This window comes from Lissotriton helveticus, chromosome 5_1, assembly GCF_964261635.1.
Source record: "Lissotriton helveticus chromosome 5_1, aLisHel1.1, whole genome shotgun sequence".
NCBI lineage: Eukaryota > Metazoa > Chordata > Amphibia > Caudata > Salamandridae > Lissotriton > Lissotriton helveticus.
In genome coordinates, this window is record NC_136065.1 from 1224072680 (window position 1) to 1224090891 (window position 18212).

The 18212-nt window shown below is 45.6% G+C and overlaps 1 protein-coding gene across 1 annotated transcript in view; it reads left to right on the forward strand.

Annotated features, from left to right (window-relative positions):
- The first annotated feature begins 224 nt into the window (after nt 1–224).
- TACC2 (transforming acidic coiled-coil containing protein 2) overlaps nt 225–18212 on the forward strand; it is a 393192-nt gene continuing 375204 nt past the window's right edge. The window contains exon 1 of the mRNA XM_078643946.1: nt 225–401. The gene's annotated coding sequence lies outside the window, so the exon portion shown is untranslated. The remainder of the gene's footprint in view (nt 402–18212) is intronic.

Consider the following 18212-nt stretch of genomic DNA (forward strand, 5'->3'; position numbering starts at 1 on the left):
CTGCCACCATCATCGAAGCGCCTCTCCCTCCGCGTGCAGCGCCTCCTCCCCCGCCCCTCCGTCCGAGGCGCTGGGCTCAGGTTCCTCACACCTCACTGCCAAGTAGCCTTGAGTTCGCTGGCGCGAGCCAGGTCACATTTATAGAAACCTCGGCATGTGACGTCCGCTCACTACGCCCCCTGGGGGGAGGTGGGCAGCAGACCCGAGCACAGAGCGCCAGCCGCCACACGGGTCTCACCGAGCCCGGGAGGCCTCTCGTCCGCAGGCCGCGGCGGCGGCGGCGAATGTGGACACTGCGCACTCACGGGCCGCACCTTTGATCTTGTGCACCTTGGCAGCATCATGGATACTTTCAGAAAACTTTTTTAACTTAAAAACTTGGAGTCTTTCAGGGCGGACAGGTAAGGCGCGCTGCAGTGTATGGCCGGAGCTCCAGTACTTTGCGCTGGAAGGCTTGCGTCGACAGTGAAAGGGCTTATTGTTGGATATATATATATATATATATAAAATCGCCCTGCTGGCATAATCGTTTCTGAAATGTGGTTGCACCGGCTACAGCCTGCTCCCACGAGAGTGACGCTTCTGAAAAGGGGGGCACAGGGTACCCACGGCCTGCTCCCACGGGAGTGAGGGGCTCGGAGGTGGGGGCGTCTCGCTTTCAGCGCCTCACCAGTGTAGAATAAGGTATCTCGAACTCTGCCTCAGGTTTCATCCGTGCAGCGCAGAGGGAGAGGCCGCCGCCGCCGCAGACTCACAGGTCGCACCCGATGAGTTTACAAGCAGAGCCGGATAGACAGAGGGAGGTGCCCTAGCCAGACCCAATAATGAATCTTTCTAAGTGCATGTTTTAAAACGAGCACTTTTAATAAATGCCTCGAGATGCAGGGATATAATCTGATGCAGTAATATTATATGGATCCACATGTGAAAGAAATACACTTTTTGAAGTGATTGAATCTGAATATCACAGAGGACAAGGCTGGGTGTACACACTGACGCCACAGTGAGAGATTACAGGTGGAAGCAGTGTCTCACAGGATGATGCTGGCAGGAGAGACTGGCACCACAGAGAGAGGCCACAGGCACACTCGGATATCACACTCGATGGGTCAGCAGCAGAGGTGGATGCTGCAGGCACAGTCCGACCTCACAGTGGGTGAGGCAGTAGGCAGGGAGGACATTACACATGGTGAGGATGCAGGGAAGGTTTGACCTCACAGAATATGATTGACCTTAAGCAGAGTCTTACATCACACATGGTGACTGAGGACGGACGTATGGTCTGACATCACAGAAGGTGTGCTATCTCAAGTAGAGGTCTATTTCACAGAGGGTGGGGCCACAGGTATGATCTTACATCATAGAGGGGGAGGCCACGAGCAAAGTCTTAGATCACAGATGAGGTCAAAGGTGTGATCTGCGGGTGAAGGTATAGACATCACTGTGGCGGGTACAGCAGGCAAACCCAGAAGTAAAAGAGAGGCATACTATCTCAGAGGTCAGAAACCACAGAAACTAAGGCTATTGTGTTATCATCGTTCCTTTAGGCCTCGGTTACTACCTGATATTCCCACTTACCACTAAACCTTATATAATACCTGATGTGTGCATGTGTAAGTGTATCTGCATAAATATTCAATGTCATGTTCTCTGCGATCATGATATTCGTAACCGAAGAGCTGTGATCTCATTACTGACTCTAATCAGTGTTAAGCAGTTCCAGCATCAACATTTTAACAAGTTGTTAAGGACCTTGGTGAAAATGCAGCAAGACTCTGGCTAGGGTGACCAACTGGCATGAGTGCAAATTCAGGACGGTAAGTGTAACAATTCAGGACAAGGGTTCAAAATTCAGGACAAAACTTTGGGACAAAAGGCAAGCTTTACAGACAGAGGAAGTTGCACGATAGTATAAAAGTGTGTAAATAGACAACCACTTAAGTACAAGTCAAAAAAAGATTATATTAAGTTGAGACAATAGTGCACTTCCAGGTTTTTAGGTCTCGCCTGTCGATGCGCATGCGCATCGAGCAAGCGAGACTATAGGGGCTCATCGACTCTTTATCTAACTTGCAAGGAATCGTGGCGATTCCTTGCAGTGCCCGTGACTTTTAAGCTCAATGCGCATGTGCATTGAGCTTAAAAGCGCGTGCACAGCCGCCCGCATTCCTCCGACACCTTTGAAGTGAAGCTTAGCTTCACTTCAAAGGCCCGGCTTCTTCACACCCACATGCCGCTCTGCCCCGCTCCGCCCCCTCCCCTGAGTCATCCTGCCTGCCCAGACTTCTCCTCCCCCCTACTTACATCCCGCTTTCACTTGTTCTATTCTAACTGGTCAGCATGTTCTTTCACAAGCGTGTTCTTCCCTGCGTATTTCTGTCCGTGGGGCTACAGAATGCCAAACATCGGAGGTTTATAGCCTTTACTAGTTTCTCTTAACTTCTTCCCACACACTTCTGCCTTTCGTCCTGCCTAAGCCGCTCACACTTTTACCCTGCCTCCCCCACCGCCCATCACAACATTTTTGCAGGTCTCCCCCTTTCACCACTGTCAGCCATGCACTACCGCTCCACCCTGGCTCTGTCTACTCAACCACACTTCTTTCGACCACTGGACCGTTCCACTCCTCCTCCCACCCCTTAACACTTTCCAACCGCTCATTCCTCCCCAAGTAGTCACTCCTCTGCTTTTCATCCCTCAATTTGTGTACTCACCCATCGGCCCTCCGCTCCCTCCCGCAGTCCCCCATCCACCTATCGCTCTCACCTCTGCACCCGCCTCTCTCACTTTTCTTAACTGCTTCTCCTAATCCGCTCGCATCCTCTCTCTCCATTCTACCCGTCAATCACCCCGACCGGGACTCTCGCCGGTTTATCCGTCAGTCCCTCACCTATCCACTGATCCTTCACCCATCAACCCTTACCCTTCCTTTACGGTGCCTATTACTACCCCAAACATCTCTTCTCCATCCGCTTGTTTCTTTCTCACCTCATCCACCTCAACCTCCGCACTGTCCCAATCTGAACTCCTCGCCCACTGCTCTTTATTTCTCTCACTCATCCGTCCGGTTCCTTTCCCTCTCCTGTCACCTCACACTATTGTTTCTTTCTTAACTCTGCGCCCTGTACCCCGACCTCAGCCTCTGCACCCGGCTCCTATATGTCACATCCACCTCACTATTGTCTTCCTCTCATCTTTGCACCCTCTTCTCATCACTCACCCTCCACCCATCTCTCACTTTTACCCTCTCCCATCTCTCATCACCTCCAACCTCTTCTCACCCCTCCACCCTGGTCCCACCTCAAACCCTCCACTTTGTTTCCATCACTCCCCCTTGCCCCCTCCCCCTGTTCCTATCTCTCACCCACCATGATTATGCTTGTCTCTTACTCCCGCTCCACTGTTTTTCTTCACCTACTGTTCGAGTCCCTCCCCAACTATTGTTTTCTCTTCTTTCGCCCCTCTCCCATCTCTCACCCTCCCTAGTTCACTTAGCCCCGGATAGGTGTTGTCTCAGTATGCCGACTTGCTCAGCAGATCAGTTCTCCCTGCTGGGTCTGACCCCCTGGCACCAGGCCACATTCAGCTTGGGTACTTTTGTCTTTCAGGTGCTCCCTCGGACCCACCAAACACCTCTTCCTGGGTTTCAACACCAGATCTGACAGCCATCCCTCCTCCCTGTTCCGATACCCAAACAGTCAAGAACTGACTTGTAAAGGACATGTGCGTGCCCGAAATCACTACGTTTTTTTCGATTCTGCATCCCTGGATAAACAAGAACTCATTATTCACACATCCATGCTTTACACAGCATATATGTAAAAACAGCTTGTGTACTTTTACACAATGTCGCACAGATTTCCTTCGCGGAAATGTGCCCTGACTTGTGGTACTACCAGCAGAGCAGTAACCAGGGTGCCAGGGGCCCGAATGCAAGAAAGGAGAATGCACCACACCATCTCTCCATGTCCTGATTTGGTAACAAAAATCAGCAATAAGTAGGGGGGACGGGCCCTTTAAACTGCTGAGCCCCGGTGTCACTGCACCTGCTTCACTCCTGATAGATATGCCTCTGGGTAATGCGCCCAGTGCATATTGCGATCCCACGTGAAAGAGATTGCGGAACAAATTGCTAAGTCTGTAAACATACACAGTGAAAGGGAGTTATTTACAAAAGGTTTCGCTGGGGCTTAGTCTCGTCATTGGCTGTCTCCTGCTGCTAACCGTGCCCCTTTTCCTTGTTGGCAATTCTAAATGCACTAACTCTAATGCTGCGAGACCTATTGCATTTCCAATGCTTGTTTGGTATGTGCGCAGCTTTGAGCAACTGTGCAGGTCTTGGGGTATTTCATATGATAATAATCTATTTATATGGTTACCGCACTGGGTTGTCCAGTCTGATATTTTGCTTACAACTCCTGGTCCTACGCAGGCATGTTTGGTGAGAGAAGCGGTCAGGAAAATCTGCTCGGACAGACTTTGTTACCAGCATCTCATATCTGCGTGCCATTGTGAGATGTAAAGCAGCATGAATAGGTGAACTAAAGGGAGGATTGCTGTGATGAACCCACTACAGGAAACGCATTACAGGTGTTTCAGCAAGAGGAACTTAAAATATGGAATCTGACTCTGCTTAAGGGGGCTTTGCAGAGAGTTGCACTAGCTGACGGAAGTCACAAAAGTGCTTTTCCCTGCAACTTTCTTAAAGAAGGCGCTGTCGACATATTATCACATAGTTTATTTTTGACGTCTTGCCCATTGCTACAAACACAATATACATCTCAAGCACAGCTCATGGCACTATGAGGCTCTCTCTAAAACTTCACATTTCACCTAAAACTTCACACCTAAAACAAAACATGCAAACATTTACAATTACGAGTGTAACATTCAGGTACCAGTTGGGTGTGACTCAAAATGTCATATGCATGATGTATAGATCCCACACGTAAGCACACAGCAAATACAGAATAGGAACACATAAGAAAGGGAGTAGCCAGAAGTTGTAAATACCTCCCACTTTGAAATAAAGCTCTTACGGCACCAAGAAAGCAAAGTAAGTCATCACAACCCTCCCCAGAAGAGATCTCTTGTCCAAGGATCTAGCCATTCATCCTTTCATCAGACCCCTGATATCCACCATTTTAAATGTACATTCTGTCATCTATTAATTCTTTCATCCATCATTCAGTCTTTATTCTGTCCTTCCGTCTTTGTGCCCATCGATATCAAACCTTTTCAACCATTTGCAAACCTATCCATCATCTATCCTTCCATCCATCTTTTCACACATTCGTCCCTCCATCCACCCTTTCACTCATCCATCCATTCACCCTTTCACCAAATCCATCCTTTCACTCATCCTTCAACTCTTCCACTCATCCATCCTTCCACCCATCCATCCATTTATTCATCCATCCATCCAGCCATTTACCCTTTCACCCAAGCCATCCTTTCACTCCTCCATCCACTCTTCTACACATCCATCCATTCACTCATTCATCCAACCATTTACCCTTTCACCCATCCAGTCATCCTTTCACTTTCTCATCCACCCACCCAGTCACTCTTCCGTCCACTCATTAAAACCTTTCACTCATCCATCCTTTCTTCAAGCTCTTCACCCTCCCTTTCACTCATGTGTGCATTCTTTCACTCATCCATCTTTACATTCTTCTTTTCACTCATCCATGCAGCTATTCGCCCATCCATTCAGGCCAACCATTCACCACTGCATTTACTCATCCATCCATCCATTCTCCCTTTCTCTCTCATTCCCCTTTCACTTAGCCACCCATCCTTCCATCCACCCTTCACCCACCCACACACTCATCCATTTATTCGTACGCTCATGAATCCATCCATTGACCCCATCACTCATCCATCCTTTCACACATCCATCCATCCTTTCTCTCATCCATCCTCCTTTTCAATCATCTATCCATCCTTTTGTCCATCTACCCTCCTTTTCACTCACTCATCCATCCTTATAACCACCCTTCACTCATGTATCCATCCTTTCACTTATCAATTCATCAATCCATCCATCATTTTTCTCAACCATCCACTCGCCCATCATCCATCCTTTCACTCATCCATCCATCCTTTCACTGATCCATCCACCCTTTTAACCATCCATCTACCCATACATCCATCTATATACCCCCATCCATCCTTCCACTCACTCATCCATCCATCCTCTCATTATCCATCCATTCTCCCTTTCACTCATTCATTCATCCTTTCACTAATCCATCCAGCCATTTACCAATTATTTCACTTACTCACCCACCTTTTCACATTAATTATGAGCTGAGACTTTGTCTACAGAGTTGCAGACAGAAGAGGCCCATCAAGAACTTCACCCCTGCTGTAGTTCCTAAAGCAAGATGTGTGGTGGGATGGGGGTTAACAGTTAATTATTAATCCAATATTCATTAAAAATGGCTATTACCTGCAGCTCAAGCCATTCTTATAACTTTGGTGGCCTAAAATATCCAAATTCTCACAGTTGTAGGAGTGTGATGTGTGGTAAATGCATTGTATTATCACCAGCAGCATGGCAGGGGCAATGTGGGGTGTAAGCTGCAGACGCCTCCTGAAGAGAGCACTGGCACTCATTTTTTTGTTTACAAATTGAGAACTTATGGGTTTCATTTACTTAAGGGTTTAAATGCGCTTTTAAAGCCTCAGTATCCTCATTTTCATAAGCAGGCCGAGTTCCGAAAGTGTGAGAGGGGCAGGAGAGCCTTCAAGCCCACTCACGGTCCTTTCAGAAGTGCAAATGCCTCTGTTTGTTTGTTTCCAAATGCTTCAAATGGGGGCCAGCAGCCCCACTCTCTGCTTAACTTTCTTTTTTCTTTTGCTCATTAACTACGCTGCATTTTTTTAGATTTGCAAAAGGTCTCTTGATAGTTTACACAGAAACGCTTTTTCGAATGTAGGCGTCACCTTATCACTTAATGTGCCATTAAAATTAACATTATTGCACACAGATTTGTATCAAACACCATCTATGCTTATGGAAAAGAAAACACATTTAGGCTTTGGTAGACTTTGAGATCCTGTGGGCAGCTTTGAACTCAGCAGGAATGACAGGCGATGTTAGCAGCCCAAACTGCCCTATTGTCATTCTGTATGTGGCTATCAGCCCCACACAGAATGACAATGGGCGGGTGGGGCTGCTCTTGCGCTGGTGCCTGGCGGCCCGGCCCCATCAGGGAGCTGAGGCCTCTCACAGGGAACAGCTCTGTTCCCTGCAAGGCCCAAATTACGGACAAAAGGCGTCCGTAAAAAGGATCCTCACGGACAACGGACGTGAGGTCCAATTTACGAACGGTCCGTGAAATTTACGGACGGTTGGTCACCCTAACTCTGGCGGCATTTGAGAGCCATTTCTGGCAGAAGAGGAGGTCTGTCTTGAGAAAGATGATGGCCCTCTGACTCTGGAGGACTAACGGCCTGATTACAAAGACCACCAAACCCGTGGCAGAGGTGCGATGGCGGTCGGAGACGGCTGCACCAGTGGTCCGACTGCTGTATTATAACTAAAGTGATCGAACCTACAGGGGACCGCTGCAAATGCCAGGGAACCACATTCCCTGCCCGCTGCAGCACCGCTAAGCATATTATGAGTTTTCCTCACTGGTAGGATTTTATGACGGTGTTCATGCCATGAAACACGAAATTCTGGTGGTGAGGAAACAAAGAGGGCCCTATAGGGCCCTCTGTTGTCTCTGGACCCTTGGGGGATTGCAGGGGGCACACCATGTGCCCACCTGTCTGCATGCACCCCCTTTCCTGCACGGCATGAGCTAAACAGACCATGCCATGCAGGAAAGGGCTTTGGCGTTCCCATTGCGATGCTATTTTCAAAGGCACCCCTGTGGGAACCCCAAAGACTTTCTGTCAGACAACGAGAAAACTCGTAATCTGGCAGGTGGCTGGTGGTCGAGTTTGGCAGTGCTGGAGCGGGACGGTGGCCTGCTGCCTGCTCCCACACCATCAAAATTGTAATCACGCCCTTAATTAGGACTGCCCACCCTCAAATCCACCAACTAGTGGTGTCAATTCAAGCTGTTGGCAGGTAGGAGCCCAGTAAAGAGGGTGGGAAGGTGGGCAGCTGTCAAGGACAAGTAACCACCTGGGAGCAGCTATAAACTAAAGTGATGTGTCGCTGTCTATGGTACTAAGCTTAAGGGTGATGTTATGGAGATTGTGTTAGAAGGACAGCCTTGTGGTGACAGTACTATTGAGAGAGGGGAAAATCGCCTTCTTTTAATACATTCAACAGTGACATAAGGAAAAGAGTTGGTGAGTGCCCAGTAGGATTTTTCAATTGACCTTGGGACAGGCTAGTTAGTCCATGCTATGGAGAGTCCTGTGTTCATTCCACATATTTTATGGCACCCAGCTCGGAGTGAACAGTGGACATGGTGTGGCTCCTGCTAGCACTGTGGTCAAGGTGATGGACAGGTATTGTAACAGTACGCAGCACCAGGCAAAGGGGGACTTTCCTCTCTGGGGGGAGTCAGTCCGTGCTGGAAGAGCTAGTTCTGGAGTTTGGGGAAATGGTAGTGCAGCTTGATTGTGAGAGCCTCGCCTCTGACTTGGATCGAGACCTGGGTATCGGAGCGGAGGCACTCTATATGTATACTATGACATCATGAAGAACAGTAGTAAACTGTCTGATTGGTCAAGTCTGGAGATGTTGGAGGAACAATACTCAATGTTTCCTGTGTAATTTAAAAATATGTAGAACTATCTTCAGCGACATTGGAGGTAGAAATAAGACAGTATTGTTTTAAACTATACTACATTACAAAACATGGGAAGTCAAAACATCACCTGCCTGGCATGTTTTTAATTGCGATTTTACAATATGACTTTCAGCTAATTAATTAGTAGGGTTATTTGGCGTTAATCGATTTCCTATTATTCGATGTGCTTCAGTTTAGAAATGTGCCTCGTTTCCCACTAATTGTGATGTTCTTAGATTGCGTAGCAATTTGTCTGTTATTGACATGGGCAATAAACAACTTATTAGTAAAACATGTGTTGGCTTAGTACGTTTCCATGCAAGTAGACTTCTGGTTTTTAAGAATTGTAGTTTTTTACGTTGAGCGTGGGCAGCACATGCGCTGCTCTGCGAGCCGTGCTGTATTAGAGTATGTACTTGAAGCCCTGCTCAATCTCTGCCCATATTTGTCATTGGCTTGTGTCATTGTCCTTCGTAAATGCTGGCTTCTGATTCGTTATTAGGCTTGTTAGTCCCTCCTTAGTACCGCCTTGTCTTCATTTCTAACCTCCCATGAGGACTGGCCCCTTTACTTCTGTTGCTACACGGTATGTCTTATATAGTCTGTAAGCATTGTTTTCTTTAATGAGTTTCTCTTACTGCAGGAGGGCAGGAGGGGCTCACGTGCGTAGTTGTGACCACCGCCTTGTTTATTTAACTTGTAGCAAACGGGGAGCTCTTCAGGGGCCATGGGAGAGAGAAAGGGGCAACTCAGTGATGCCTTCAAGCATTTGGAATGCAATAGGTCTCGCATTTGAGAAACTTTAAGCTATTGGCATTCCAAACGACAATGCCTTTTATTTATGTTTTAAAAACCAAAACATAAATAAAAGGCATTGTCATTTACAATGCTACTAGCCCAAACTCGCTTAAATGCAAGACCCATTGCCATGCTGATGCTTGTGTTATTATTATGGTGGGCTTATTGCTAAGTGCAGTAAGGCAGGTTGGGAAGTTTTTATAATTCACCTGTAGGTTGTTATGGGAGTAATGTATGACCGTTTACATTCAATTCCACATGGAGTCTAGTTAGCAGTGTGAGGAAAAAAGTGTAGTACCCATCTGAATGTGTTTTTGTGTAGGTACATGCTGCTTGTGTGTACTTAAGTGCCACAGTTCCGGGGTAAAGTACTACTCCATTACAAGAGATACAAGTGTAGTATACTTGTATATCTGTTGATGTGAACTGGGCAAAGAGCTGTAAAGGGTTTATGGGGTGTACCATCTAGTATATGAATCTGAAGAAGTGTACCCTGTCATGAGAAGTTGCATGGGGAGTATCCAGTAGTGTGCTAAGTTGCTATTGTGAGAAGTTGCATGGGAAAGTACCCCATGATGTGCTAAGTTGGGGAAGTTTAGCACCCTCTCGTGAGAAAATGCCTGGGGGAGTACCCCATGGGTGCGATGTTGGAGAAGAGAGGTACTGTGTCGCAAGGAGGATTATCGTATTGGGGGAAGTGAAATATCACATGTGGTTATAGGTGATAGCCACACGTTTTGCTTGAGTTATCATCCTGTACAAATGGAATATTTAGCAGGAGGCACAGTATGATTGTGATTGTGTTGTGGTGCATTTTATTCAGATATACTTAATGGAGCTGGTCAGTATTGTGTTTGAATGGTAGTGTTTGAGTTACCCCATGTGTATTGTAGGGGAGTACTTTACCTGCTGATGTTTACTGGTGTCAATGGTTCTATTGCTGGTATGCTGTGGTGTTTGATAGTTGTGTTATGTCAATACCGTTTCAGTATTTGTCTACTTGAGGCTGTCACCATTGTGCTCATAAGACGTCCCAAGTTGTTTTGGTGCAGTTTGTATAGGGTATTGTGTTGGGTTCTGATTAATTGCTTTCTGCTGCCTGGTACTTGATCATGTTGGTTGGTTAGCTAATGTAACTGGGTGTGGGACGTGTTGGAGTGCTCTGCTGCTCTTTTGTGTGTGAGTGTGTGGAACAGCGAATTGTCACTGTGGGGTGGTGTGTCTTGCTTGGGAAAATGGAGAGGGTGTGGGAGTTTGGTATGCTTTGCAGTTTTGTAAACTGAGGTGGATGTTTGAGGACACAGTGTTGTTGTGATGATTAACAGTGAATGTAAGTAAGTGAGAACAAATACAAATCTGTGTAAGAGAATGTAAGTGAGCGCGAGTGAGACTGGGTGTGAGTGAGAGAATGGGTGTGAGATTGAGTGAGTGTGAATGGGAATGTGATGTGATGCTTGGGAGTTTGTTGTTGGCCCTGACATATTGAAGGTTAATACTGTCTTAAAGAGGCACCCAGGGCAAAATACTGGAGGTGGCATAATTGAGGCTGTTTTTAGCATGACAGACACCTGTGACAAAATATTGACACTGGCACACTGGGGGTAATTCTTGGTAGTAAGGGCACCAATGGTAAAATACTGCTACTGACATATTATAGGAATTATTGGCATTGAGTGCTCCTGTGGAACAATACTGGCATATATGAGGAAATTCTTAACATGTGGAGAACAGCGGTAAGATGCTGTACTAGCCCCCTGGAGGTAATTTTTATCCTAAAGGCGGACAACCTGTTTTTAAGACGGTGGAAACCATGACAAAATGCTGGCTCTGACAGACTGTGGTAATTTTGACATAAGGGTCACCTATGGTATATGGATGGCATAAATTGCAACATTCTGGCAATGGCATATTTCATGCAATTTTAATATAAGGGGGCACCCATGACATCTATGGGTTATGGGTAATTTTTAATAGCGCATTTTGAAAAAAATGGGGTCAACTCCTGGGGAACGTCAGGTTTCATTGGCATGGCACATTATGAAAGGATAGGATTTGAATATTTAATGAGTATCCTTTCACTGCCTAGGGCTTTTTCTCAAATGTATGTGAAAATTGTTCTTTAAAATGCACTCTTTCAACCAGTTCATTTAAAAAAATTCTCTCTCATGGGAAAAGAGGTCTGGCTTATTAAATTTGCTACTTCACTAGAATTCAGTGCAAGAATTATGCCCCAGAACTTTCAAAGATCAAATCAGCACCATAATACAGGCAGTATCTAAAATAGACATTTATCTGTGTTATGTTGTTCTGCTAATCACGCAGTTATTATGTCAACTATTGGATATTAATTTTATGTGGCATGCGTTCCTGGGAAAAATATCAGGGTCATGGGTCACATAATGTCACTTACTGTGATTTCATTAAGGTCAATGCTTATGTGACGTTACTTCCGTGACCCCTGACATTTTGGTTAATCAACGTCCATTACATGTCCTGTATGCAAATGTGCGTTGCATCATTGTGAGTGTGCAGACAATTGGGGTAGGGCCTCATATCCAAGGAGGATGCAAGACTTGCATGTCTTGGACCATTGTGCATTGGTAGTCACAACCTAGTTGTTGTCTTGTTTCTTTGTTTAGCATGAGGTGTGGGGAGTCTTATGTCTCGACCAGCAGCAGACTTTCTCTGACTCCTATTGCCTTTGTGTCTCTGCATAGGTATTGGAGAGTTTAACAGGTTGTTGTGCTCTGAACGTGTAATCTAGACATGTTGGAGTTTGAGTGATTTTGAATGACTGAACTTGTACTTTCATATGCGAGGGAATGGCTGTTCTTTGTTTTACGGTTTCCATTAAAAAGGAGGTGTGTAGTATCTTGTGTGTTCCCATTCCGTGTATGTCTGAGCTGCTGTCTGGAATGCTGAGAGTGAATGATGTAATAGAATGTTTGGTGTGTGGTCTGGGATGGAAGCTAGGGAGGTGAAGGGAGGAGGGATCTCTGACAAAGGCCTAAGCACAGTTGGTGTAACCCAACAGCCTAAAACAAAGAACGTATCTCCTACGTAAGTGGCTCCAGACTCTTGTATGAAGACCATACCCTCCATCATCAACACAGACAGAAAGATATGAGGGTATATATCCCTATTTCTGGTACAGTTCTTAGATATACAAGAGCAATGCACAAACTGCCAGGCCTGTTACCCTGTCTGAGGAAACAAAACACTGTAAACTCTAATGAAGTTCCAGGCCTAACGGGGCACATGCAGTTTCAATGACAGAAACATACGAATGTGCAGGGAAGCCATATCGCATGTTTTAACCCCAGCGCCCAAAACTAATTGGTAAATTTGTTAAGTTCTTGGAAATAGCCTGTCATGAAGAACCATGTGTCAGATAACTCCACCATAGTCATAGTCACCAGGCCTTGTGAACTTATTCCGTGAATGCACCAAGTCTTGCACTTTATCATGTTTAGTTGCTATTTTAAGAAAGAACTTATAACGCACCACAACCATTATTTATTATGTCTAATGATAATTGTGGAGTGGTGTGGCTCACTGGTTAGAGGCGGCAGACCTGTAAGCAGAGAACGGCCCGGGACCAGGGTTCAATTCCCGACGCGGCAGGATCTTGGACCAGGGTCAACAGACTCGCTACTTCTCGCCTCAGGGAACACACTCGGCAACTCTGGGCATTAAGCTTGCCTCATCTCTACAACGGCCCACCGGGGATGCCTGGTTTCACCCTGGAGATACCCAGCAAGGGACCATCTCACAGGGAAAACCAGGACGGGTTCCCCAGCGGACTACAGCGCCAGGACACTCGGGTAGAGTAACAGTGCGCTTTACAAGAATTTTACATTTACGTATAAAAAACCGCCTCTATTCTTTAACCCTTACTATGCATTTTGCTTGTACTTCACTATGTTCAGCAATAGGATCTAAAACATTGTTCCTCTACTGTCCGCTACCAACTAGATTATGAATGTATTCATAATGTACTCAAAGCTGCATTTTTATCACGTAGAGCGATAGGATGGATAAAACATCTCGCCTCGCGATAGGAAACGCACAACAAGACAAATCAGATAGACTGCTTGGTGGATGGTAGCTTTCACAAATTATAATGCTCGCTTACTTTGTACAAATATGTGATAAATTGAGCCCACCACTTTGTTTAAAGCATCTGCGGAGTTGTTAACAAGTTCTAATCCTGTTCTATCTTCCACATCTGTTTATTTTAAAATCTTAGCCTAATACGAATAAGCTGCATGATCTGACGAAGTGGCTGGTAGCTTCCACAAATTAGGATGCTTGCTTACTTTGCATAAACATGTGATAAACTGGACCCATTGCTTTGTTTTAAGCAACTCCCGAGTTGGTAAAAGTCTTAACCCTGTTTCTCTTGTACATCTGTTTTTAACATTTTAGCCAAATAAGAATAAGCTGTATGATCGGACGAAAGCTCTTTTTCAGACTGTACTGTAATGTACCAGTGTTCTTTCTGGAAAATTGTTATAGTTTTAATTAACTAAACAATAAAATTAACTTGAACTAACTTGAAATTGTGCACATACAGTAACCATGAATGCCCTCCGGCATTGAAATTCCTTATTTACCACAAAAAATAGCCTAATACTGGAATTCAGACAGGCCCTTTCATTTAGAGATGAAGGAGCCCCATCCTAGCTCCGGCTCTTATTGTGGTTTGACATTTACTGGAACCTTTCATGAAACTACCACAGACATCCTCAATTATGATAAAATACATTATATTTACATCTATGAACATATATGACTGGGTCAGGGACAACAACATTCTCTTTCCCGGCGGAGGTATATTGCTTTAAAAGGGTTGTGCAATGCTTTACGTGAGATTAGGTGGCAAAAGCCAGTCAGACGTTAGCAAAAGCGCATTCTATGATAGTTATTGGTTTTGTGTGGTGTGCACAGTCACAGGAGACCTCTTGAACCCCACAGGGCTGTGGACTGCTTCAGTGTTTAATTGGTGCCAGTGGCTGCAGGCGTTGGACACCAGCACTCACTTCTGGGGAGCAGGAATTATTTTTTATCATCAAACTTTGACTCAGCGTAAGAGAGAGAAAGGCAGAAAAGGGAGAAAGGAGGAAGAGCCAGATGGGAAAACAGTGACAATGGGAGAAAGCAGGGATTGCAAATAACCAGCAGTTTTGCTGGATCTGTTCTGCTGCTGGGGACCATTGAGTTGATAGAAGGGCTACAGAGGCATCTGTCTGTGCTTTCCTCTTGATGTCTTTTCCTCACAACACACACATTATACACATACACGAATTTGGAGGAGACATGCTAATACTGGACACAAAGGAAATAAATACCCTACAAGTTATCTTATTGTGTTCAATACCCATACAAAGAGGGGCCTTTCGGTCAGCCCTTAACTTATAATTGGTTGGCTTTCTTTTCAATATTATTTGTTGGATTCTTATTGGATGCCTTTCCTTCCCTTTCTTGTATTTGCCCCTCTGCTGGAACATAGATTCTTTACCATCCTTTTGATTGGATGACTTGTATTCTTCCACTACTAAAATTCAGGGAATTACTTTTTTTGTTGTTGCTTTCAGCACTCCATAAGAGTGTAAGTGTTTTCATCCAATACCCTGTGTCCTTCTCCGGCTGGCTCCCCATGCTGTCTGTCTTATGCTTTAGCACCAATCATTTTGTCAGTTTCATAACCCAATCCTTCCCATCCACCACCTTGAAACAGTCAATTAAATTGCCTCTGTGCCATAACATATGAAAATGCATAGTGACACATTCTCGTGGATGCATTATCGCATTGTGGGTTTTGTGTTTCTTTTCTTTTTGTCAATGCTGGCATCAGCAGAAAGCACTGGCAAAGCAAAAAGGTGAGACATTCTAGCTTTTCTAATGCTTGTTTTCTTCAAAACGTCTATTTATTTACATAGCATGTAAAACAATCAGCTGATCTTTGTCCATTCAAGTGGAACTCACTTGTGCATTAAATGCAGGACATTTACAGAAAATTAATCTCAGTGAAGACAGAGGGGTTGATTTAAATTTAGGTATACAGAGTAATTACCCTTGTCTTGGCAGGGTACTTTTGTTCCTGCCATGGCTAAGGTACCCCGCCAGCCATATTTAGAGATGTCTACTCATTCTGTGGACATCTTTTGTAGTTTCAGTATCAGCTGTCATGGCGGTTCCAAGAACAACATCGGAAGTTTGACAAACCGCCCTGTCAACATGGCAGGGACGTTCATCAAACCTACAATTTTTTATTTTCAAATAGAAAATCCTGAAACCATCCCCAAAAAACAAGGACTCCCTTGCCATGGGAGCACTCTCCCATGACTTGGGGGTAATTTAATTTCACCTCCCGGACACCATGTTTTTCATGCCTCTGATGGGCAGAGAAAACTGCCTATGTGGGAATTCAGCAGGTGGTCAACTTATCCTTGAGTACAGGGGAAGTTCCCCCAGACTGGAAGCATGCTCTGGTGCGGCCTTTACGGAAAAATAACTCCATTCCATGGACCGATTTGACTAACCTAAGGCCCATCTCTCTCCTTCCTTTTTTGGGGAAGCTTACTGAGAAGTTCATAAACCAACACCTATCTAAATATATCGAAAGAGCGGGGGGACTAGATCCATCTCAGTCAGGCTTTAGGCCAAGGCACAGTACTGAGACTGCCTTGCTGTCTGTCGCTGACGATCTTCACTTGCTACAGGATAAGGGTTACTCCGTTATCCTGGTGCTTTTAGATCTGTCAGCGGCGTTTGACACCGTTTCACACGAGATCATGACCACCAGACTCGTTGACATCGGTGTGGGAGGCAAGGCACTGGCCTGGTTAAGGAGCTTTTTTACAGGACGTACCCAAAGAGTCATACTGGGCCCTTACCAATCTGAGGAGATGGAGATCTCTAAGGGGGTGCCACAGGGCTCCTGCTTGAGCCCAACGGTATTTAACATCTATGTGGCACCCCTAGCTAACATCATGAGATCCCATGGGTTTATCCCTGTATCGTATGCAGACGATACCCAACTCCTCTTCCCCTTCAAAGTTATGACTCCACAAGTACGTAGCTCCTTTGCCCTGGGGATGAAGGAGGTGGCACATTGGATGTCAGCGAACTTCCTCCAGTGCAATGTCTCCAAGACAGAGGTGATGCTCTTCGGGGAAGCCAAACGTTTGTGGACCCCTGACTGGTGGCCTCAAGACCTAGGCCCAGTCCCTGAACCCAAAGGGGTCGTGAAAGATCTAGGGGTTAAATTGGACCAGGAACTCAATCTCAAACATCATGCCAATCAAGTGGTGAGTTCCTGTTTCCACGTAATTGGGCTTCTCCGACGAGTATTCCCATTGCTCCCAGATACCACCAGGAAGACCTTAGTTCAGTCGCTCGTTTTGAGCAGACTGGACTATTGCAATGGTTTGTTGTTAGCTACAAATGAGGGGGTTACTGCTAGACTGCAGGTGGTGCAGAACACGCCTGCCCGCCTTGTTCTTAATGCCCCAGCCCGTGCGCCCTCTAAACCATTGTTGAACAAACTCCATTGGCTCACGGTGAAACAGAGAGTGTTGTTCAAAATCGGGTGCATCATTCACAAGTGTGTCTCGGGTAATGGTCCCCAGTATCTGTCACAAAAATGTCATCCCTATATTCCCTCAAGATCTCTGAGATCTGGAGATCGTGAACTGCTGACCGTTCCCAGGTTCTGGAAAACTAGACAAGGGGGAAGGGCACTATCAGTGGCTGGCCCGAAGTTCTGGAATGAACTTCCCTATGAACTGAGATCATGCAGGGAACTCCTCCCCTTTAGAAAAAAACTAAAAACTTTTCTGTTTAATTATTAGTCTTTGTTGGACCTTTTGAAATGATATGATGGGATAATGTTCTGAGATGTTGCCAAAGGCGCGGAGATACTCCTTTGGGAGTCGATTCCTAGCGCGGTACAAGTATGCAAATATGTATCCGTCCAATCTAAGTACGGCGGGCTGGCATATAGCCAAACCTCCGACTGTGTCAGGTCATCAGAGGAGTGTAGGCAGTGGAAACGGAGTAGACTCTGCTGTCTCAACACTAAAGGTCCACCTCTCTCTAAATGAGGCAAACGGACCTTCAGGTTGTTGGAAAGGGTACTCCGTCACAACAAAATACTCCTTTCCGCAAACACATAAAACAGGTCCAGAGTTACTGCTGACTGGGTGTACAATTTTAAGTTAAAAGCTATCCATATTTGACCTAGTGCCCCCTATTTCTTGTAGCAGCAAATAATGCATGGTGGGCTTGTGAGGAAATTGTGTGCTGCCTCCAGGGCTCCCACCAGAGCAGAATGAGCAGAATTTCACTCTGTTGTGAGTCCTGAATGTATACCTTTCTTCACTTAGTCTACCTGGTTGCTTCCAAGTGTCCCACGAGGTCAGTTTATTCAAGTTAGCATTTCATTTTTGTGATGATTCCACTGCCACTCCTTTGATAGCACTTACTATTCGAATATGGCTTCACAATACCTGTGGTCATATAGGTGTGCAACAAAACCCCAAGTTTGAGGGGATGGGATAACACTTCAAAAAGAGGAGGTAGAGCGATTTTCAGAATCAAAGAGAAAATGACTTGTGGGGGCTCCTTTCACTGTAGTAGTACACTGCATAA